The sequence below is a fragment of the Apodemus sylvaticus genome, chromosome 2 (genome assembly GCF_947179515.1).
Source record: "Apodemus sylvaticus chromosome 2, mApoSyl1.1, whole genome shotgun sequence".
NCBI classification, from domain to species: domain Eukaryota; kingdom Metazoa; phylum Chordata; class Mammalia; order Rodentia; family Muridae; genus Apodemus; species Apodemus sylvaticus.
This window is the reverse complement of record NC_067473.1, coordinates 10128936-10153397: the sequence shown is the minus strand read 5'-3', so window position 1 is coordinate 10153397 and position 24462 is coordinate 10128936. Positions and strand designations below refer to the sequence as shown.

The 24462-nt window shown below is 38.0% G+C and overlaps 1 protein-coding gene and 1 non-coding gene across 3 annotated transcripts in view; one reads left to right on the top strand and one right to left on the bottom strand.

Annotated features, from left to right (window-relative positions):
• Window positions 1–24462, top strand: part of Magi2 (membrane associated guanylate kinase, WW and PDZ domain containing 2) — a 1455128-nt gene that overhangs the window by 474616 nt on the left and 956050 nt on the right. The gene's annotated exons all lie outside the window — the stretch shown is intronic.
• On the bottom strand, window positions 5348–5474 carry LOC127679617 (U6atac minor spliceosomal RNA). The gene has a single exon (XR_007976879.1). It is a non-coding gene; the product is annotated as a U6atac minor spliceosomal RNA (small nuclear RNA).

The window sequence follows — 24462 nt, the reverse complement described above, 5'->3', positions numbered from 1 at the left end:
AACCCCTGACTCCATGTATATTCCCCTCCACCTGACCCACTCCCACCTTTCGCCCTTCGATTTCCCTTTGTTGAGGCATCTATTGAGCCTTCACCTGGCCAAGGACCACTCCTCCCACTGACACCCAACAAGGCATTCCCAATTCTTAATAAATGTGTTTATTGACTCATTCCCAAATATTTCCAAAAAGCCTGTAGCTGTATCGAGTGCACAGGTTGTTAGCCTAGGAATGTTCTCAAGATGGAGAAAGTATGTTATGTTATGCTTGTGGCCACAGATCATATAAATTATAGTTGGCTTATTCAGAGTTTACTCCATATTACTCTTGTACAAGATTTCTAGTCACATCTTTTTCTTATTAATTAAGTATTTGTTTACTTTGCACCCCATCATAGCTATCCCTCCCTCTTCTCGCCATGATCCCTCCCTCTCACCTTCGCTCCTTCCCCTAATCCACATTGTCCCCCTTCTCAGAAAAGGGAAGGTCTCCAGTGGGTATCAACCAGTCTTGGTATATCAAGTTGAAGTAAGACTAGGCCCATTTTGTTCTATTGAGACAAGGCAACCCACTTAGGGGAAAGGGATCCAGACAGTGGAGTCAGAAACAGCCCCTGCTCCTGCAGCCAGAGGTCCCACATGAAGACCTAGCTTCACATCTGTTACATCTGTGCAGAGGACCTAGATCCATCCCCTGCGTGCTCCGCATTTGGCAGTTCAGTCTCTATGACCCTCCATGGGCCCAGGTTAGTTGATTCTGTAGGTTTTCTTGTGGTATCCTTGACCCCTCTGACTCCTTCAATCTTTCCCCCTCTTCCACAGGGTTCCCCAAAATCTACTTAATGTTTGACTGTGGGTCTCAGGGTAAAGACTCTCAGATGACAGTTATGCTAGGTTTCTGTCTGCAAGTATAGCAGAATATTATTAATAGTGTCAGTGGTGGGCCCCAACTCATGGCATGCGTCTCAGTCTGGACCAGTCACTGATTGACACCTCCATCAAGTTCTGCTCCATCTTTCACCTTTGCAGATCTTGCAGGCAGGACAAATTGTGGATCTAAGATCTGTAGCTGGGTTTGGTGTCCTAAACCTGCCCAAACAGTGCCATCAACCCACTGTTGAAATGCTTGAGTCTGTGAGGACGTTTGTCAAAAATGCATTACCATTCTACTTCCTGGCTCCCATAGAGTCATGGACATAATACCAAATTTATTTAGGTCAGTCTCTAAAGTCCTGATAGGCTTTCACAGTTTCTTTTTTTTTCTTTTCTATATTCTTTGTTTACATTCCAAATGCTTTCCCCTTTCCCAGTTCCCCTCTCCCCATAAGTCCCATAAGTGCTCTTCTCTTCATCCATTCCCCAATCACCCCCCTCCCACTTCTCTGTCCTGGTACTCCCCTACAATGCTGGATCAAGCCTTTCTAGGACCCTCTCCTTCCTTCTTCATGGGAATCATTTGATATGTGTATTAGTTTGGGTTCTCTAGAGTCACAGAACGTATGGATAGTCTTTATATAGTTAGGGAATTTGTCAATGACTTACAGTCTATAGTCCAACTCCCCAACAATGGTCAGCAGCAACTTGGATGGAAGTCCAAGGATTTAGAAGTTGCTGAGTCTCACGAGGCAAGCAGGCAAAGAAGAATGAGCAAATCTTCCTTTTTCCAATGTCCTTATATAACTCCAGCAGAGGGTGTAGCCCAAATTAAAGGTTGTAGGTCTCCAACAGAGGGTGTGGCCCAGATTAGAGGCATGTGGGTCTGTATGCCTTTAATCCCAGATAATCTTGAACTTGGAGATCTCCTGGTCTTAATCTTCTGAAATTCATAGCTACTGTGCTTCAAGATCTCGATGCCAAGATCCAGGTCAGAAATTTATATCTCTGAGCCTCCAGATTAGGATCATAGGTGAGTCTTCCAATTCTAGATTGTAGTTCATTCCAGATATAGTCAAGTTGACAACCAGGAATAGCCACTACAATATGCTAATTGTGTCTTGAGTATTCAGAGCTTTTGGGCTAATAAATATCCACTTATCAGTGATAGCATTCCATGTGTATTCTTTTGTGATTGGGTTACCTCACTTAGGATATTTTCCAGATTCAACCATTTGCCTAAGAATTTCATGAATTCATTGTTTTAATTGCTGAGTAGTATTCCATTGTGTAAATATACCACATTTTCTGTATCCATTCCTCCACTGAGGGACATCTGGGCTATTTTCAGCTTCTGGCTATTATAAATAGGGCTGCTAGGAACATGGTGGAGCATGCGTCTTTATTGCATGCCGGGAAATCCTCTGGGTATATGTCCAGGAGTGGTATAGCAGGGTCCTCCGGAAGTGTTATGCCCAGATTTCTGAGGAACTGCAAGACTGATTTCCAAAGTGGTTGTACCATCTTACAATCCCACCAGCAGTGGAGGAGTGTTCCTCTTTCTCCATATCCTCGCCAACACCTGCTGTCTCCTGAGTTTTTAACCTTAGCCATTCTGAGTGGTGTGAGGTGAAATCTCAGGGTTGTTTTGATTTGCATTTCTCTAATAACTAATAATGTTGAACATTTCTTAAGGTGTTTCTCAGCCATCCGAATTTCTTCAGATGAAAATTCTTTGTTTAACTCTGTACCCCATTTTTAATAGGGTTATTTGGTTCTCTGGGGTCTAACTTCTTGAGTTCTTTGCATATATTGGATATTAGCCCTCTGTTGAATGTAGAGTTGGTGATGATCTTTTCCCAATTTGTTGGTTGCCATTTTGTCCTTATCACAGTGTCTTTTGACTTACAGAAACTTTGTAATTTTATGAGGTCCAATTTGTCAATTCTTGATCTTAGAGCATAAGCTACTGATGTTCTGTTCAGGAACTTGTCCCCTGTGCCCATGACCTCAAGGTTCTTCCTCAGTTTCTTTTCTATTAGTTTCAGTGTGTCTGGTTTTATGTGGAGGTCTTTGATTCACTTGAAGTTGAGCTTAGTACCAAGAGATAAGAATGGATCAATTTGCATTCTTCTGCATGCTGACCTCCAATTGAACCAGCACCAGTTTTTGAAAAGGCTATCTTTTTTCCACTGGATGTTTTCCACTCCTTTGTCGAGGATCAAGTGACAATAGGTGTGTGGGTTCATTTCTGGGTCTTCAATCCTATTCCATTGGTCCACTTGCCTGTCACTGTACCAATACCATGCAGTTTTTAACACTATTGCTCTGTTGTGTTGCTTGAGGTCTGGGATACTGATTCCCCCAGAAGTTCTATTACTGTTGAGAATAGTTTTAGCTATCCTGGTGTTTTGCTATTCCAGATGGATTTGAAAATTGCTCTTTTTAACTCTATGAAGAACTGAGTTGGGATTTTGATGGGATTGCATTGAATCTGTAGATTGCTTTTAGCAAGATGGCCATCTTAACTATTTTAATACTGCCAATGCACGAGCATGGAAGATTTTTCCATTTTCTGAGGTCTTCTTCGATTTCTTTCTTCAGAGACCTGAAGTTCTTGTCATACAGACCTTTTATTTGTTTGGTTAGAGTCACAGCAAGATACTTTATATTGTTTGTGGCTATTGTGAAGGGTGTCATTTCCCTAACTTCTTTCTCAGCCTGCTTATTCTTTGAGTAAAGGAAGGCTACTGATTTGTTTGAGTTGATTTTATAACCAGTCACTTTGCTGAAGTTGTTTATCAGCTGTAGGAGTACTCTGGTAGACTTTTTGGGTCACTTAAGTAGACTATCATATCATCTGCAAATAGTGATAGTTTGACTTCTTCCCTACCAATTTGTATCCTTTTGACCTCCTTATGTTGCCTAATTGCTCTAGTTAGAACTTCAAGTACTATATTGAAAAGATATGGAGAGAGAGGCCAGCCTTGTCTAGTCCCTGATTTTAGTGGGATTGCCTCAAGTTTCTCTCCATTTAGTTTGATGTTGGCTACCTGTTTGCTGCATATTGCTTTAACTATGTTTAGGTATGGGCCTTGAATTCCTGTTCTTTCCAAGACTTTTAGCATGAAAGGATGCTGAATTTTGTCAAGTGCTTTTTCAGCATCTAATGTAATGATCATGTGGTTTTTTTTCTTTGAGTTTGTTTATGTGGTGGATTACATTGATGGTTTTCCTTATATTGCATCATCCCTGCATCCTTGGGATGAGGCCTACTTGATCATGGTAGATGATTGTCTTGATGTGTTCTTGGATTCAGTTGGCAAGAATTTTATTTAGTATTTTTGCATCAATATTCATAAGGGAAATTGGCCTGAAGTTCTCTTTCTTTGTTGGATCTTTGTGTGGTTTTGGTATCAGCATAATTGTTGCTTCATAGAATGAGTTGGGTAGTGTTCCTTCTGTTTCTATTTTGTGGAATAGTTTGAAGAGTATTGGTGCTAGGTATTTTTTGAAGGTCTGACAGAATTCTGCACTAAAACCATCTGGTCCCCTGCTTTTTTTTTGGTTGGGAGACTTTCTATGACTCCTTTTATTTCTTTAGGGGTTATGGGACTGTTTAAATGATCTATATGATCCTGATTTAATTTTGGTGTTTGGTATCTGTCTAGGAAATTGTCCATTTCCTCCAGATATTCCAGTTGTGTTGAGTACAGGCTTTTGTAGTAGTATCTGATGATTTTTTTAATTTCCTCAGTTTCTGTTGATATAGCTCCCTTTTCATTTCTAATTCTGTTAATTTGGATACTGTCTCTGTGCCCTTTGGTTAGTCTGGCTAAGGGTTTATCTATCTTGTTGATTTTCTCAAAGAACCAGCTCCTGGTTTTGTTGATTTTTTGTATGGTTCTCTTTGTTTCTACTTGATTGATTTCAGCCCTGAATTTGATGACTTCCTGTCTTCTACTCCTCCTGGGTGAATTAGCTTCTTTTTTTTCCCCAGGGCTTTCAGGTGTGCTATTAAGCTGCTAGTGTATGCTCTCTCCATTTTCTTTTTAGAGGCACTCAGGGCTATGAGTTTTCCTCCTAGCACTGCTTTCATTGTGTTCCATAGATTTGGGTATGTTGTGTCTTAGTTTTCATTAAATTCTAAAAAGTCTTTGATTTCCTTCTTTATTTCTTCCTTGACCAAGGTATCATTGAGTAGAGTACTGTTCACTTTTCATGTGTATGTGGGCTTTCTGTTGTTTGTGTTGCTATTGAAGACCACTTTTACTCCATAGTGATCTGATAGGAGGCATGGGATTAGTTCGATTTTCTTATATTTGTTGAGGTCTGTCTTGTGGCCAATTATATGATTGATTTTGGAGAAGGTACCATGAGGTGCTGAGAAAAAGGTATATTCTTTTGCTTTAGGATGAAATGTTCTATATATATCTGTTAAATCCAATTGGTCCAAAGCTTCAATAGGTTTCACTGTGAAAAACAGTAGTTAGATGCCACGAAGTAGGTGGCAATGCCTTAACCGTATGTGTGTTTGTTAGGCCCAAGGGCCTCTTCCATCCTTGTCAAGGGGAGTGCTAACCTTCTCTCCTTTCATACAACATGGCTTTCACAGTTTAAATGGTGTATAAATGTCCAAAGCATGTTCTGGGAGTCAAGGTTAGAATCTCTTTAAATGTAACCCCCTCTGAAACAACAAAAAATAGTTTATACAATTCCAACTGACCATAATAAACAGAATATGTATTACCATTCCAAAACTGAGGAACAAGGGTGCTTTGAGGGAAAATTAGACGAAAGAAAGACCAGAATCCAGCAGGGCAAATATTAAATATATAGCTCTATGTCCAGTATCAAAGGGTTTGATTGACTCAGATGTTCTAGCTTTGCTACCTAAAACATACATATCACTTTTTGTCTATTTCTGCTCCCCAAATGAAGCTCCAGGCATATATTTCATGGCTCTAGAATCTCCAACACTTTTTGCATCTTCAGTGCCTGCAACCCAAGCTTCACGTTCAGTTTCAACCATGGCCTCTCACAGCCTCTTGCCCTCTCAGGATCTCAGCACAGGGACTCCCCTGCATCATGCTGTCTGATCTCAGTGACATTCTGAAATAATGAAGTAAGAATTTGAAACCGCCCAGGAGTGGTGGCACTGGCCTTTAATCTCAGCACTTGGGAGGCAGAGGCAGATGGATCGCAGTGAGTTTGAGGCCAATCTGGTCTATACAGAGAGTTCCAGGATAGCAAGTGCTACATAACCAAGAGATTCTGTCTCAAAAATAATATAATAATATAAAATAAAAACAAGAGAATCTATAGTGCTTCCATTCTAGCAATTTTCAGGACTCTAAAGTCAGAACCACGTGAATGGCACAGCTTCTAGTTTGGGATGGATACTTCCTTTCGATTAAATTAGGAGAAGTTCTTTTATTCAGTTGCTTTTCAGGAGTAGAACACTCTAGTATCTTCTTCACAAGTTGGAAGTTTATATGGGCTGGGTCTTGGCGTGTGGTGACCTTTCTTACTGTCCCAATGGAAAACAAATCTGTCCTTAATGGTGCTAATCTCCTTCAGCCTTGTAGTCTCTTTTCTACCACATCCTTTCCTTAGCTTCATCATTATCCTTCTTTGTTCTTTTCCTCTCCAAATTGCACACTTTATATTTCTTTTATTTTCAAAGTTAATAAACTTTATTCTTTAGCACAAACATCATTTGAGAACTGGTTTTGGAATAATTTATTATTTAAAGATTATGTCACAGTACTCATCACATCTTTTAATATTTTTTCAATACATCTATCTCTGTGGACACAGATATATGTACATAATTTTCAGTCATTTACAGCATTAATGTATTAGTATGTTGTTTATACATATATATTAATAAAACATAAGATAATAGGACATTCAACAACTGTGAAATGGATGATCTATATTCATGTTACAGATTGAAACTTAAACTCTGCTCAAAATCACAGGCAGAAGAGAAAAATAGAACATATATTTTAAACCCAGAGTGAGTTTTCTAAACATATTCCTTCCTCTACCTGAAGTAATATACAAGTTTATTTATCTATTTTATTTTTCACATTTTCTTTTTGTCTATTTGAGAATTTCAAGTCTCATTCAATATTGTTTGATCCTATTCACTGCCCAACTCTTCCTATATCTGGTCCCATTCTCTGTCTACCCAACGTTGTGTCCTATATTTGTTAAACAGTTCGAAACCAATTTGTGCTACCCAAACATTCTTGGATGTATGATCTTCCTCTGGACCATAATCTACTTACCAATAGATCAACTCTTTTTAGAGAAAAACAGTTCTTCTTTTCCCACCAGGTAACATTTCCAATAGCTCCATAGCTAGGGGTATGATTCCTTGTCTATCTCCATTCATGCTATTTAGTCTGGCTTGGGTGTACCTAGATTTCATGCATGTGGTCATATGCAGTGTGAGTTTGTATGTCCTGTTACTGTATCCTGAAGACATTGTTTCTTCATGGTCATCTCTTGCCTCTTGCTCTTCCAGTCTTTCTGCCCCATCATTTGCAATGATCCCTGAGCTTTGAGAAAGGAGATGTGCTATATATATTCGCTGAAGGGCTGTGCATGCTACAGTCACTGATTTTCTTCTTGGGCAGTTGTCTTTGTTAATTGCTATCTACTGCAATAGAAACTTCTCAGATAGATCAATCTTGATGGATTGATCTATCAGCATGATAAGCATTTAGCAGCTGCATTAACACTATGGCCATTTAGTAGGACAATGGTAGTAGGTTACCCCCTAAAGTCTCTGACATATTTAGTCACAGATTCATGGCCTGATAGTGGTTCAATATGTTAGCTTCATCTTGTGGAGCTGAACTCTAATCAGAACTTGGTTGTTTATGCCACTACTGTTGCACTGAGCAGGTCTTACCAAGCCAGTCCCTGTTGATGTGTGCAGAAGTCACAGTCTGAGTAATTATTGCTTTCCTCCTCATGGAGTTTCCATTGCAGATTCTAGCACTGTGGAAGCTAGCCAGCAGGGAGGAAGCTTGTTTTCATCATATTGTGTGACTCAAGTATGTCTTAAGCAACCAGGTCTTACTACTGAGTCCTAGAGAATGATTGAAAGCTAGGCTTGCTATAGTCCTTAATGCTTGTGGGTCTATTATTTTTAATTTATCACCTCTGATTTCTGTGTGTTCCTATTATTGTGCATATATCTCATAAAGCAGAAGTTCAAATTTAGTTCATTTTGTTGTTGTTTTAAAAATAGCACTATAAAAGCCACAGCCACCAAGCCAAACTATCTTAGCCTAAAGGCAAGGTTTAAATCAGCTCTTGAAAGCAAGTTTAGCTGAATAAGTGATAAGTCCCTAAGAAAATTCTAGTTGAGAACTGGTGAGTATTCCTAAGAGTTTGTCTATGACCTGAGACCAGAGGTAGAATTACTGTGCCCCAGGGAATTGGGTAATAACTTTAAACAAGCAAGCAAACAAACAAATAAATAAATAAGTAAGTAAATAAGTAAATAAATAAATGTACAAAACCTTGAAAGTGGGTAGAAGATTCTTCTTCTAAGCTTGACACTTTTATACTCTGCATCATATTTAATCTTGTATATGAGATGGATGACCATATAACCATAGAGGAAGTTGCTTAAAACAGAGTAAGCTTACAACAAAAGTTCAACCATACTAAAGCACCATCAGACAAATATAAGTCAAAACTACACTGAGATCTCATTCCATTCCACCTAAAGAATCAGTCATTAAAAGAAAAACAACAGCATATGCTAGGACAGACATGGAGAAAACAGAATCTTATACAATGCTGGTGGAAACATATACTAGTTTAGCCTCTATGGAGGTCAGTACATAAATTCCTCCTAAGCCAAAATTAAATCAACATGACTGATATATACCTAAGGTATTTTATTTAAAGGACTGGATATTGGGATATTAGAGATAAATATATATCCTCAATGTTTACTGTAGTTTTACTTGAGAAATCTTGGAACCAAGTTAAGTATTCAATGAGAGAGGGATATGCAAATAAAATGTAGTATATTTACACAAATTAATTGCTTTCAGCCAGAAAGAAATATGAAGTTATACAATTTTCAGGAAAATAGATAAAATTAGGAAAATTTTATTAATTAAGAATATTAACTCAGTCTCAGGAAAATAAATGCCATGGTTTTTTTTCCATTTGTAGTTCCTAGATATGTTTTTATCTCTAACAGACACATTAGCTTGTTTATTTTAAAATTATTTATACTTTTTATTGTAATTAAAATACAATTGCATAATTTTCATTTTTCTTTCCAAGTTTTCTTGTCTCCCTTGTTCTCTCTCTAAATCATGATCTCTTCTCCTCTCCTTTGTTGTTGCTTTAAACACACACACACACACACAGAGAGAGAGAGAGAGAGAGAGAGAGAGAGAGAGAGAGAGAGAGAGAGAGGTGGAAGGAATCTATGAGTACAACCTGCTGCTGGTCCATTTATCATTTAGTGTTACTTGAATATATATGATTTCAGGGCTGATTAGTTGCTTGAATTTTGTTTTCCACTGATGTGCCTATGAAACTTCATCCTTCCATGCTAGCACATCTATTGGTGACGTACTTCTTCAGGATTTCTGTAGGCAGCCATATTGCTGATTTATTATGGGTGAAACTTCTCTGTCATTTTTAGACTACACAATCTCATAACATCTCTAGCATTTACAAATTTTCTACTTCATCTTCTATGATGTTACTTGAGCCTTAGGAAGGGGGTTAAGTTACAGATATATCCTCTGAGGTTGGATATATCAACTTTTCTTTGTTTTTGGTCGTGATTTTCTATAATGGTCTCTTTTGAAGAGAAGTTTCTCCAGTGAGTAGTAAGAGTGACACTTATCTGTGAGTATAGGAATAAATACTTAAAATGCCATTGGGAATTATGCTAGCTAGCAATTGGCAGAAGTAAGTTATCTTCTAAGATCCATGTTCACACTATCTGTGGGGTAGCTGGCTGGGTTTCCAGTACCTGCCATAATTCCTTTCCTATTGAATTGGCCTTAATTTCAATTAGTTTGCACAGTTATATTTAATTATTTACACATAAACAAAATAAAAATAAACATGGAATTGATCTATGGAAAAAATATAAATAAGATGCATAGGGCAATGTATGTATGCATAAGCTGCATACCACTATGTAGCTAGGTATGGAATACATGTTTATAAAGAACTTTTAATTTAAAAGTAAAGTAATAAATCAGATATGTGCATGTATATTGAGATATATTGTACACTAACTCTGTGACTCGGCATCATTGTTTGTGCAGAAAATTGTACCCATCTCACAGAATAAAGGGTAAAATAATTAAGGTGCACATAACATTGCTATGTGCCATTGAAAAAATTATGCTCATTTAGAAAATTGGTGGTAGTTAAGTTCTCCTCTAAGATCCATGTTCACACTATCCTTGGGGTAGCTGGCTAGGTTGCCAGTGCCTGACATAACTCCTTTCCAATTGAATTGGCCTTAATTTCAACTAGTTCACACCAGCTGAAAGTTCTATGAATTTTTCTATCATTATAGAAGACCTTATGAGGGATGGTAAGAGCAATAACTTGCTTTTAAAAGAATGAATTGTTTCCAGGTCTTTGGAGGGTAGGTAAAGAACATTGTCTTGCTGCTTGATAGCTAGAGATACTTTATTCCTTTCAGGTAAATCACAGACAAAACATAAGAACACTGATTATTATAATTATTATATTCTATAATTATTATATTCTATATTATTTTATTATATAGTTATATGTAGCATATCATAAATATAATTTATATAACAATATATAAATATTATTATAACATATAATTATGCCACATCTCCACAGCATGGCTTCTCATTCGCATTAAAGCTGATCCTAGGACCAGCTAACTTTTTGTGTGGTAGGAGCTACCCTGCACATTGTAATATCCATGGCTACTACCAATTAGACATCCATGATACTTTCTGAGCTAGAGCATGAGAAAGTACTTTCATGATTTTCAAAATATCCGTAAAGGGACGTAATAATCATCCCAACTGAGAAGCAGAGCTAAAGATCAAACGTGTGGAAGGCATTTTTTTTTTTAAAGAGGGTCATGTAGTTTGGGAATTATTCATGAAATTTCAAGTACTAAAGTTAAAAATAAATATATTATTCATAGAACTTTAAACTTCCTGGTTACAATGATGAGGAACTCGTGCTAAAAGTCTCATGGTAAATGGTGTACCATGACCAACACCAGTACAGCAAAAGTGTCCTGGGCAGACTGATACCATTAACTTTGTGTATGGACCTTTGTAAATATTAACTACTGTTAATGTCAGGAATCCACCTGCATAGGCTATATTTTCACACGGACTTCTGTTAACCTGACTGTATACACTTATATATGCTTATGAGGAGGAGGGTCATGATATTTTAAAAAAAGGGAGCGAGAGAGAGATTTGGGTGGGATAGGATGTGTATTAGTAAGCAAGTTTAATTTGTACATTTTTGGTTATCACATGTATAATTATTGCTTGTTATTTTCTTATCATTTTTAATATTTATCCTTAATCTTTATTTTACAGTCCAGCTGTTATCCCCTTGCCTGTTCACCCTGTAAAAGTTCCTCATCCCATTCCCCCTCCCCCTGTATCAAAGGATGCCCCCTCACCCCAAGCCCCCCTACCCGCCAGGTTTCTCCACTCCCTGGAACCTCAAGTCAAGGGTTAGGCATGGCCAGACCAGTCAGTTTTCTGAAGACTGTTGGTCTTCCTATGGGGTCACCTTCCTCCTCAGCTTCTTCCAGCTTTTCCTTAATTCAACCACAGGGGTCCCTGACTTCAGTCCGTTGGCTGAGTGTAAGTATCTGCCTCTATCTTAGTCAGCTGCTTGTTGGGCCTCTCTGAGACAGCCATGATAGGGCTCCTGTCTGTAAGCACTTCATACCATCAGTAATAGTGTCAGGCCTTGGAGCGTCCCCTTGAGATGGATCCCAAGTTGGGCTGGTAACGGACTTACTTTCCCTCAGTCTTTTCTCCACTTTTGTCCCTGCAGTTCTTTTAGACAGGAACAATTCTGGATCAGAGTTTTCTACTGTGGGATGGCAACCCTATCTGTCCTCTTGATCTTTCTACTAGAGATGAATTCTACAAGTTCCCTCTCCCCACTATTGGGCCTGAGGGTTCCCCCTCCAAGAGAAGCCCTGAGGGCCAGCAGAATAAATGGAAATATTTTCTTGTCTTTTAAAGTTAATGTTAGTGACTCAATTGTAAATTTTAGAATATTAACTGTTAGCTGCCGATAAAATAATCTACTTGTCCGTAAGTCTTAAGTGAATGTTTATTCAATTGACAGACAGGAGAAGACATAGACATGTGTGTGTACTTGTGTTTGTAGGGTGGATAAATGATGTCTAACTGTACAGGAATTTATGATAGAGTATCAAGTAGAGCAAGAGAGCCAACATCAGGTGACATACGCTGTGGCTTCATTTTCAATTATTGTCATCTTTAGAGACAGTGTGCAAGTTTATACATAGCACTACACAACTAATATCATGTGAGACCTCAGCCAATTACAGAAATAGCCACAGTCCCCTAGTATAGTATTGAAAGCAAAAGGAAGGATATTAGATATAGGCAAAGCATTTTGGCATAGATTTGTGCTCTAGTATTCAATAGAAGAGGTGACCCTACTGCTGAGGAGATGTGGAAGAATGAGAGGATGCATTCCTCATTACTTTTTTTCTTATAAGTATTCTCAATCTGGGATATTGGAAACAATCTCACATTCATAGAAACCTCTCTGAAACGCCTGTGCATTCTCCTTTTTCCTCCTAGCTACATTGTGCAATCAAATCTTCCTTCAGCCATGCAGAATAAAATGTCTGATGAACTTCTTTCAGCATCAGACAAGTAACTCAGAGCTCTTCCCTTGAGAACCATACACATCTCCTCCCAGTGTACAAGACATCATGGATAATTACAATTCAAAATATTCCCGCAATAAAAATATGGCAGGTGGTTAATCTTTGACTCGCGTAATGCAATTCATCTAACAACCAAATCTTTGGGGTAAACATAGTTTCTATTTACAAGAGAGATGCAATAACAGCTGGACAGCTACTATTAAACAATATAATTATTATCAATGTAATGAATCTGGAGGTACAATCACTGAAATAAAATATCTTGACATGCTTTTCTGCAAGAGTCCATTAAGACACAAGCATACTTATTCTGCACATAGCTGGAGATAAGCACAGTCAGAGCCTTTATATACTCATAACACTATATGTGCAGAGCATCCCCCTTCTCTTCTTCTTCTTTCCATTTGGTACATTTCTGATCTACTTTTGGACCAGGGCACCAGTCTACTTTAGTCTTCATTTTTCTTATCCTCTATTCCCTGTGATTTTCTATGTAGATCTAAGCTACTCTTTCCTGTTCCATATCTTTAAGCATGTATCTTGAGGACTGTTTTAAATCAGCCATCCTCAGTAAAACTGTTAAGACTTCCTCTGAGTGAGAAGATTGCAAAGAGCTCACACCATTACTCCCAAGGATAGAGGCCCACAGTGAATAAAAAGTACCTTCAGTAACCACCATGCAAAATGTCACCACAGCACGAAATTCATGAAAAATCTATTAACCCATCCCTTTCACCCCATGCAGCTAAGCTTATAGAAGTTCAATTAAATATTGGAGAACTCCAAAACAACTCAGGACTTTAATTAGTAAGTTTAATTGCAAGATTAAGAAAGTGAGCACATTTCCACACATTTTTTAAATTCACTGAAAATGAGCCCCCCTCCTATAATAGCTGCTTTTTCCTAGTTTTCTATATTTAACACCCATATTTTTAATTTTATGCAAATGGCTAAAATTTATTCTACTGTATATAAATATAACCAGATTTCATGAAACTAGATTGTTACTTGGTTTATGTTTAGTTTTTCTGAAATATTTCAATCTTAATCTCAGCAACTTCAATACAGAGCCTATAGATATCATGTCTTTCTCTATACTGTTTCTTTTTTCTTAGGTAAACTGGCATGTAATATTAATTCTGTTGAAGAAACTAACCTCAGTAGTGATAAGTTAGGGTATTAAGGCTTTTATGTGATTTGTATCCCCAGTGTTCATATGTTCAAAGATGGTTCCAGTATAGAGGTATTACGGTGGTCAAAATTTTAAAGCTAGTAAAAGTAAGAGATCATGCATAGATCAATATTATCTCACAGTAGTAGGTACAGTCTCATGTGACTATATTCCTTCTTCCCAGATTGGGTTGGTGCAAAACTTGGCCATTTCTTGCATTTGACTCTTTACAATCTCTCCCAAGATGTGATGCAGTAGAGTACATTACATTCATTACAGCCATTGTCCTGTGTGTTTGAACTTCTCAGGGACCAAAATCATAGTGAAACATAAAACTTTTATGTTGTGGTAATTATTAATTGGTGGTTTCTATCGCACCTTAGATCATTCAGTTCCCAAATAAATGACACAAAACTTTGTTTATAATAGGCCTTAAAGCAGTAGAGAAGGGCAAATATCAACCATACATGCTTTTGTGTCTACTTCCCTGTCAATCACCCTGAGATATATATAACTTACCATGTTTCATCTGGGTCACTCCTCCTCCGATTGGCCAAGCCTCATGGCCGTGTTCTCATGATCCCTTACCCCATGGTGTCTTCCCTATTTTTCTCTCTTCTCTCCTCTTGTTCCTCCTCAGACCTCAAGCCCGGCAGCAAAAGATCTGCCTTCTCTCTTCTACCCAGCTATAGGCTGTCAGCATCTTTATTCAACCAATAGTTTTAAATTAAGTAGCAAGGTTACACAGCATCACCTGGTGTATGGGAGGATTTCTACATCTCTGAGACGACTAGATCTTGGGGACCAATATTTAGTATTACAATACATCGCAAGAGATACCTCAACACTTTAAAAGAAACTTCTAAACTTTAAAATATATAATGTATTTTAATAAATATATTTAGCATCAAATCACTTGTTACATTGACTCAGAATACAGTGAGGTAGTGGAAGACCTTCCTCTACCTTAGGAAGACCTGCTAAGAGTCCTTTGCCGTCATTTGCTGTCCCCACCAAAAGGGACACTATCCTTGACCATCTTGAATTAGGTCAGTCTCAATGTTTGTAATGTGGCACATAACATTATTTCAAGGTCGATTTATTATATCACATTCATGAATAATGTTACTCATTATAATACAAACCAAGGTGCATTTCGCAGAAAGTTGAATTCAAGGACAAGCTGCTGTAATCCCTTACTCTGTTCTTGAAGATCATTAATGGCTATTAGAACTTTGTTTCTCTTCTGTGTTTGTGTGCATGTCATTATAAAACAATAGAAGCTCTGGGGACCACTGCACTGCTCTTCAATGTAAAACCAAGTACTCCAACATGGTATGCTAACCATTAATTTTATTCTGAATGATAAAGAAATCAATTCATTTTAATAAAATTGCTATTGACATTCAGCATCCCAGAGTAGAGGGAACTTCCAAACATGAAATATGAGTAATAGAGAGTAGGGAATAAATATTTCTGGTTTGCTGTGAAGTTTTTATCTTGTAGGCACCTTGAACTGGAAGGCATTCAGCACCGGGGTAAACCTGTGGCCAGAGATGTCAGTTTATTATGGATGAACAAGTAACACATTGTTTTTTTATTCTGGAGTTGGTGATAAAGCTTGGAAGCAAGATAATCATTTTCAACCATGCTTCATGCAGTGACTGGAAGGCACAATTATCAATAGATACAGAATGGAATCCGCATTAAGTTTTCATTTGGGGGTACAGCAGTGTTGTTAACTTGACATAATCACTGTTGTAACTGCATATGCTTTCCTGAAGTCAGTTACTGCTAGGAAAACTCTAGCAATTAGAGCTGTGCTCATTAGTATCCGTACTTCCCCTAACTCATTAGTACTAGTGTGACCTCCCAATGCCTGAAGTCACAAAGTCAAATTAAGTTATTAAATAAAGACTCACCTGCTTGGCTTGGGGAAGAGATGCCAGTTGATCCATCTATTCCCAACTGTGGGAAGCTTCCATGGAAACAACCACCTTCCCTGGTTCTACTCTGAGGACTTGCCTTGTATTTCAGAGCATGCTCTCTACTTAGCGCCTGCACTTTTGATCCTGCCTCAGCCCTGGCTCACCTCACCCTCTCTGGCCTGGTGGGACTGGCTTGCTAGGAACCTTTTCTCATCTCCTGAGATTCTAACTTAACTATTCAGTGTGTACACTATAGGGCTTCACAATCGAAGAGCAAATGGTAGTTGAGATGCTGACTGAGAAGAAAGTCAAAGTGTGCAAAAGCAAATGGCTAGTGTGAAAAATAGCCCTAGAATGAGAGATAGCCAAGTGGGTGTTTGCATCTGGGCACAAATGAACATTTCAAAGTCACTTAAGTCTGTGGGCCACAGCTTGCCTTGATAGTGAGGGAATTATGCAACTAAAGTTTTCTTGAGCATTAATGTGATAAATTGCAATGACTGGTTGATTGAAAGAGACAAGATAAATATATATATATGCACATATATATAAAATATGTAATGATGGATTTCATGAGGAAGCAATGGACAAACTTCACCTTAATAAATCAAACAAAATATGGGTTAACCATGACTTTTGCTTTGTGTTTATTTAAATAAAATGATTTTAAATAGCAATATAATATGTATGTATAAATGTTTAGGAAAGAAAAATAAGAATAATGTAGTTTTTACTTTATTTTTTTTATCTGCAGAATAAAGACAATAGTTTTATTTATCTTCTGTGTAGCATTGATAGGATTAGTCAGCACTCATGAAAAAACAATTGGAAATGAAAAGTGCCACTTAACTGCTAAAGAGCATATTTTCAGCTTTAATTTCTTTAAGTGCATATCTCTACATTAGTCTTTATTAGTAGGTATTCTCTGTCAAAAATCAGAGTATGTAAACATAGTAAGGTAACTGATTGGAGGTGAGAAAATGCAGTCTGTATAAAATACTACTGTCATCACTAAAGACTGACTGAGTTTCATGGAGTGGCACTGCCTGGAATTTTCTACATGGATATTTTCCCAAAGATGTACAATTGAATTAACAACGACAACATTTCTACTTCCAGTGGTCAAGTTTCCACAAATCAAAATCAAAGTATAAATATGTACTTGCCTAGCAAGCTGCCACAATCTCTCCTAATTAATCTGCCAAGACGTGAAAGTATGAAATTACATAATGCTGTAGCAATTATGCATTGCTATAGGGAAGGAAATTTTTAGACTTAATTTTTAAGAGTGAATTACTAGTGAACCAAATTAAAGAAAACAATATCAAATAAATACTGCTTAATGTGTTCAAACAAAGAGTATCATACTCCACGAGTTAAGATTCTAACATTATTCAAATGAAAGCTCCCCTCCCCAAACTCTAGTCCCTTACTACCTACCTAGTTTGAGATTAGGGATGATGATACATCTAGCATTTCTTTTATTATTTGTGGGGTTTTATATTTCCATATGAAGTTTATGGTTATGCTATCAATATCTATGAATAATCGTGTTGTAATTTTGAGGAGGATTGCAATGAATCCATAGATTGCTCTTGGTAGCATGGCCATCTCATTATATTAATCCTACTGATCCATAAGACATCTCCAGATCTGGGGCTTGTGAAGTTTTACTTGGCCCCATGTAAATAATGTGTACTACTCTCCTTTTTCTCAGACTTGTTAAAGTGATTATCCTGCCTTCCAGTTCTTTTTGGCACATTTGCAAACTTGGACCCTGGAATGTAAGCCTCTTCAGGCCAGTGCGTGGGGGCATTATCATGCCTGTTAATGTGAGAAAGTGTTAACTCTCATGTACATACAAAAATAAAAATTCAAGATAATAAAGAGAATCATATAGGATATATTCAGAATCAGAGTGTCAGACTTGTTGCTGGCTTTGGACATGCAAGTGACTCTCAACTGCAATGCTCAGTAGACTTCTGTCATCCTCTTTCTCAATGACCATTTCGTCTAATGAATAAAAGCTTTCCAGAGAAAGCTATTGACCTTCCCACTGCCTACATGGTTCTTGGCCCACATATAACTTACTAAGTCTTCTTCCCTATCGTGATGTTATTGTTATTATTGACTTTATATGAGTTTAGTTGTCAATTTACAGTCACAATATCAAAATGAGAAGGGTGTTCAATTTTTTTTTTTTTATCTAACAGTTTAGAAAATTTAGGTGAAGGTTCACTGCTTACTTACTAAAAGCCTTTCACTTACCATTCTCCATTAATCCAATGCAAGGCCACGCACTGGGATTTAAAGAGTTAGCCAAGCAAATAAAGGCCCTGTCCTCATAAATTTTTGTTAGCGTGAGACATAAAAAAATAATCAGCGTGAAGAATGCTGAGATCTTAAGTCAAAACTGGTTCTAGATAATAACCTGTAGAAAAATGCAGAAAACAATTTGTTATTCATTTATAAGACCAAGAGGATGTGGCCTGTACACAGTAAAAGAAACAATATATTTTGAAGTAAAAATCACAAATTATACCAGGGTATCATCTAACTCTGAAAAAGTCAATTAATAAAATAATGAGACATTATAAATTATTTACAATTAGAACTTAAATATAGAAAATGTTAAATAAAAATAAAACCTAAGTAAGAAATATAATGAAGTGAAATAGAATACTGTCATGTGAGTCACCTTTGGAGCCAAATAAAGATTTTTAGAAATGAAAAATAACATAGTGTAAATGACAATTTCCATAAGGAGTTTGAAATGTCATCAGAACAAGAAAGCAATAGAAGTCTTACTTGAGAAAACCATCCAAAATGCAGCACAGAGAGATGAAGAGACAAAATCTGAAGGAAAGTTAAGACATAAATAAGGAAAGGGCAGAATTTTATCATAGTCTATTAAGAATTCTAGAAGACACTAGGGAGCAAAATGGAGAGTGATAACACTCAAGAAGATAACACTTAAGGACAAGAAAAAAGGATATAATTCTTATATCTTGCTCCTGGTTTAAGTTCACAAGTAAGATAAGTCATCCTAGAACTCAGAAAAAAATGTTGAAGGTCCAACCAAGAAATTCTTTAAGGCAGCACAACCTCAATAACTGATTACAAAGAATCAATAATCAACAGCAAATTTTTCAACTAAGAAAAACAACAAGGAAATAAAAACATCAAAGCAGTGATTGACAGTAATTTGTGTGCTTTCAATTTTATTCACAACCCACCAAGAACTCAAGAACCGTGGCATTAAGGCATTTTATACCACCAAAAACTAAAACGATTTTTCATACTAACACATAAATCCTTGTCTGAAAGTACACTCTATTAACATAAGAAAAACTGAACAAGGGAGGATATTGAACCCAGAAGGGAAAAAAAGATGTGTTTTTCAGATGTGTGGAGAAGCAAAAACTAGTAATGGGTAGAGAATTTGTTAGTATAAATAAGAACAAACTGGGAAACAGTAAAACACCAAACTAATTCAGACATGTTTAACTATCTATTGACAATTGGGAAGCATCTTTGGTATTGAAATTAATGTGTCTCCGGTCTGAATTTAGTTTCCATTCTGATTCTGTTCACTGTATTTATTAGATCCTCTGACTTGAATGAGCTCTTCTCTCTTATTGGTTGTGGTGGACAATGGCATAGTCTGCAATAGAAAAAATAAAAATAAATAAAAATATCAGAGTTTAGTTTAGTTAGTGCAGGAAGGAGCTATTTTTTTTTTTTTTTTTTTTTTTTTTTTTTTACCTTCTGGTTCATCTCAAAGTTTAAGGATCTCCTCTCTCACAGAAAGAGGTTTGCGATTTTGTACATGTTTTGTGCAGGGTCATAGAGTATGTCCCCTAGTTTGGAAAGAATTCTGGGTAGTTCACTTCCTACCATAACTTTTGTCATCATTTGTGGTCTGGCAGACTGGTGTGCTAGAGTGCATTATTATCTAACTGAGCCTGAATTGAGTAACAGGAATAAATGCCACTTGCCTTGGTCTTTTTGTTTGTTTGTTTGTTTGTTTGTTTGGTTTTTGGTTTTTGTTTTTTTTTATTCAATATATTCTTTATTTACATTTCAAATGATTTTCCCTTTTCTGGCCCCCGACTCCCCGAAAGTCACATAAACCCCCTTCCCTCCCCCTCTTCCCCCATCCACCCCTTCTCACTTCCCTTTTCTGGTATTGCCCTACACTGCTACACTGAGTCTTTCCAGAACCAGGGGCCACTCTTCTGTTCTTCTTGGACATCATTTGATGCGTGGATTATGTTTTGGGTATTCCACTTTTCTAGGCTAATATCCATTTATCAGTGAGTGCATACCATGATTGATCTTTTGAGACTGGGTTACCTCACATAGTATGACGTTTTCCAGCTCCATCCATTTGTCTAAGAATTTCATGAATTCATTGTCTCTAATGGCTGAGTAGTACTCCATTGTGTATATGTACAACATTTTTTGTATCCACTCTTCCGTTGAGGGATACCTGGGTTTTTTCCAGCTTCTGGCTATTATAAATAGGGCTGCTATAAACATAGTAGAGCATGTGTCCTTATTACATGCTGGGGAATCCTCTGGGTATATGCCCAGGAGTGGTATAGCAGGATCCTCTGGAAGTGAGGTGCCCAGTTTTCTGAGGAATAGTTGCATATAGCATGTAAGGTATCACTACATAGTTTAGGATGTCCTTGGATTCAGGATCAGTCCTCTGCCACATAATCCTGACTACTGGGATGGCCAGTATGTACCAAGTCTGGTTTATTACCTTTTTTATGTTCTTGAAATCAGCACTGAGGGCACTTCTTTCATACCTAGTATTCATGTGTTTATTTATTAATTTTTTCAGAGATTTATGTATTTAATCATCAAAAATGCATTGTGGGCTACCAAGATGGCTCACTGGGAAAAGGGCCTTTCATGCAGCCATCTAAGTCTAAACCCTGGATGGAAGGAAGGAACAAATTCCTCAAAGTTGTGATCTCCATGAGCTTTCCATGTCATGCACACATACACACACACACACACACACACACACACATACATACACATGCGTGCGCACGTGCGCACACACGCTTCTTTGGATTTATTGCTATTTTTAAATTATTTTTCTTCTTTTCAATTTTCTTTGTACCTGCTGTAACTTAATTTATTATTTTCTTCTCAAAAGAAACTCAGTGCTGTCCTAAAAAGAAGTTTGTGGAAATCAACTTATATTTCTCTTCAGAAAAACCTATTTATTACTGTCAGCTTCCTTTTAAGTGTTACTGATTACAAACTGGTGCAACAATCAATCTGAAGATTCCTCAGAAAACTGGAAGTAGATCTACCTGAAGACACAGCAATGTTATTCTTGGGAATATACCCAAAAGATGCCCCAAAATGCCCCAGTGGCACATGCTCCACTATGTTCATAGTGGCCTTATTTGTGATAGCCAGAAACTGGAAAGAACCTAGATGTCCCATGATAGAAGAATGGATACAGAAAATGTGGTTCATTTACAAAATAGAATACTACTCAGCTATTAAGAACAAGGGTATCCTGAGTTTTGCAAGCAAATGGATGGAACTAGAAAACATCATTCTGAGTGAGGTAACTCAGACCCAAAAGAACATGTATGGCATGTACTCACTAATAAGTGGATATTAGCCAAAAAAAAAAAAAAAGTACAGAATACCCAACATACAGTCCACAGAACTCAAAAAGGTCAGCAAGCTGAAATGCTCAAGTGAGGATACCTCAGTCCCACATGGGAGGGATAATAAAGCAATCACAAGTGGGGAGGGAGGTAGGGACCTGGGAGGGAAAGTGGATGTGGGGGAAGAAAGAGTTGGGGGGAGGAGACAGGAGGGGAACCTGATCTGGTATTGGATAAGGGAAAAGGACTGAAGCCCTGAGGGCCAGCAGAAAGAATAGAAACAGGCAACCTCAGGATGTGGGAGGTTGGGGGGGGGGACCTTCCACAATGCACCTCCTGGGAGGTGAGAGACTCTCAGGACTCAAAAGGACCTTAAATGAAATGCCTGACACTAAGTAGGGAGAGGGAACTTATAGAGTCCACCTCCAGCAGGAAGACAGGGGCCATCCCACAGTCACAACTCTGACCCATAAGTGTTCCTGTCTAAAAGAATTACAGGGATGGAAATGGAGAGGAGCCTAAGGGAAAGAAGGTCCAGCAACAGGCCCAACGTGGGATCCAGCTCTAAGGGAGGTCCCCAGGCTTGAGACTATTACTGAGGCTATGGAGAGCTCACAAAAAAGGACATGACATGACCTCACTCCAGAAGACCTAACAAGCAGGTGAAAAGAGTCAGATACAGATATTTGCAGCCAATCAACGGTCAGAAGCAGCTGAGCCCTGTTGTTGAATTAGGGAAGGCTGAAAGAACCTGAGGAGAAGGGCAACCCTGTAGGAGGACCAGCAGTCTCAATTATCTGGACCCCCAAGATCTCTCAAACACTGGACCACAAAACAGGCAGCATGCACCAGCTAATATGAGGTCCCCCAACACACATACAGTAAAGGACTGCCGGGTCTGTGTTCATTAAGAGATAATGCACCTAACCCTCAGGAGACTGAAGGCCTCAGGGAGTTTAGAGGTCAGGTGGGGTAGAGGGTGAGGACATCCACATGGAGGCAGGAGTGTGGGGAGGAGCTAAGGGATGTGGAACAGTTGGAGGGTAGATAGGGGGAATAAAATATGGAATGTAAAAATATAAAAAATGTTTTTTAAAAAGTGCTACTGGCAGTACATGCCATACATGTTAATAAACTGTATTTCTATTTTCATTTTGTTTAAAATACTTTCAGTGTCTTCTGAGACATCCAATTTGGGCACAAATTCTATTTTGTAGTATGCAGTATTTAATTTCTAAACAAATTAAATGTTGATATTTCTACCAACTTTGGTTACTACTTTTCACATTAGTCTTACTACATTCCGAGTCCATGCTTCATATATCCCTTCCCACTTAATAAAGCGTGTTTCTGAGGCCAGAGTGCCATTTTATTTTTTTATATGGAATGTTATGTATGAGCTTGGGAACACTTTCTTCTGATCTCACTTGGACAGAATATTTTAAAAATGTCAATTGGGTCAAATTGATTGATGGTGCTATTCAGGCCGACGATATCTTTACTGATTTTCTGCCTTCTTGATCTCTCAATTACTGGCAGAGGGCTTTTGTTGACTCTTACTCCAGAATGGCCTGTCTGTTTCTCTTCTCATCATTAGCTTTGGGCTGATATGTTTTCATGCTCTTTGGTTAGATACATAACATTTTCTCAAAGAGTTGAGCCTATTATCATTTGATATTACATTGTTTTCCTTGATAATTTTTCTTACTTTGGATTCGCCTTTCAGTAAAAGTTGACTGCTTATTATTAGACTGTAAGTACTCTGTGCAGAGTCAGAAATTCTGTTTACCTTAAAGTACTTCTTTTTTCTTTTCTTCTTCCCCCTCCTCACACCCTCCACACCCCCCCCCACAACCCCAAGCACAATTTCAGAACTCACAGTGCTACTGTGGGGCAGAGAAGAAAAGACTCCTTGACATGGCCAGAGTCTGCATTCAGTGTGTGTATTAATCCTCCCTGCCACTTCTGAGAGAGAAATACTTCTCACAGCGCAGCCTTGAATGCATCTTACTGAGAGCTTTTAAAGGTGAAGAACACAGAAAAACTACATTCTGACTGGCAGTTGCAGGAGGAGGTAAACCATGCAAGCTGTTAAATAGATGTCAAAACCATGCAGTTAGCTGTAGCAGTGCAGTCTAAAGCTCTAGTTCACCGAGGGGTACAAAGTTAGATGAGCATGGGACCCAGCTAGGTTAAACCAAAGATGGCTCCAGCTGAGATACGATGAAGGAAACTTTTGTGTGTGTGTTAGTGAACTCTAATATTATTTTATTATTTAATCTGGTTTAAAAAGCCAATGAGGTTGGTGGCCACACCAGCCATCTCATAAGTAAAAATGGTGAGTTTCTCTGACAGAAGAGATCTTTTTTATTATTGGTTATTTTATTTATTTACATTTCAAATGCTATCCCCCTTGCCAGTTTCCCCTCTGAAAACCCCCTTTCCTATCTCCCACTCCCTGCTTCTATGAGGGTGCTCACCCACCCAACCACCCACCTACTCCCCCTCACTGCCCTTGCATTCTCCTACACTGGGGCATCAAGACTTCACTGGGCCAAGGACCTCTGCTCTGCTATATATGCAGCTGGAGCCATGGTTCCCTCCATGTGAACTCTTTCGTTGGTGGTTTCATCCTTGGGAACTGTGGGAGCTCTGGTTGGTTGATATTGTTGTTCTTCCTATTGGGTTGCAAACCCCTTCAGCTTCTTCAATCCTTCTCCTAACTGAAGAAGATTTTGCCCCGCAAAAAAAAAGAAGATGCATTTAGCTACTTGTGGGCTCTCTTTTTTTACCACTCATCTCCACCTTTTTCTACACTTTCACCCCCCTAACACTAGATAGGACAGAAAAAAGGATAGAGAGGAAAGGAAAGAAATCCCAGAAGAAAGTCAGGGGTCAGAC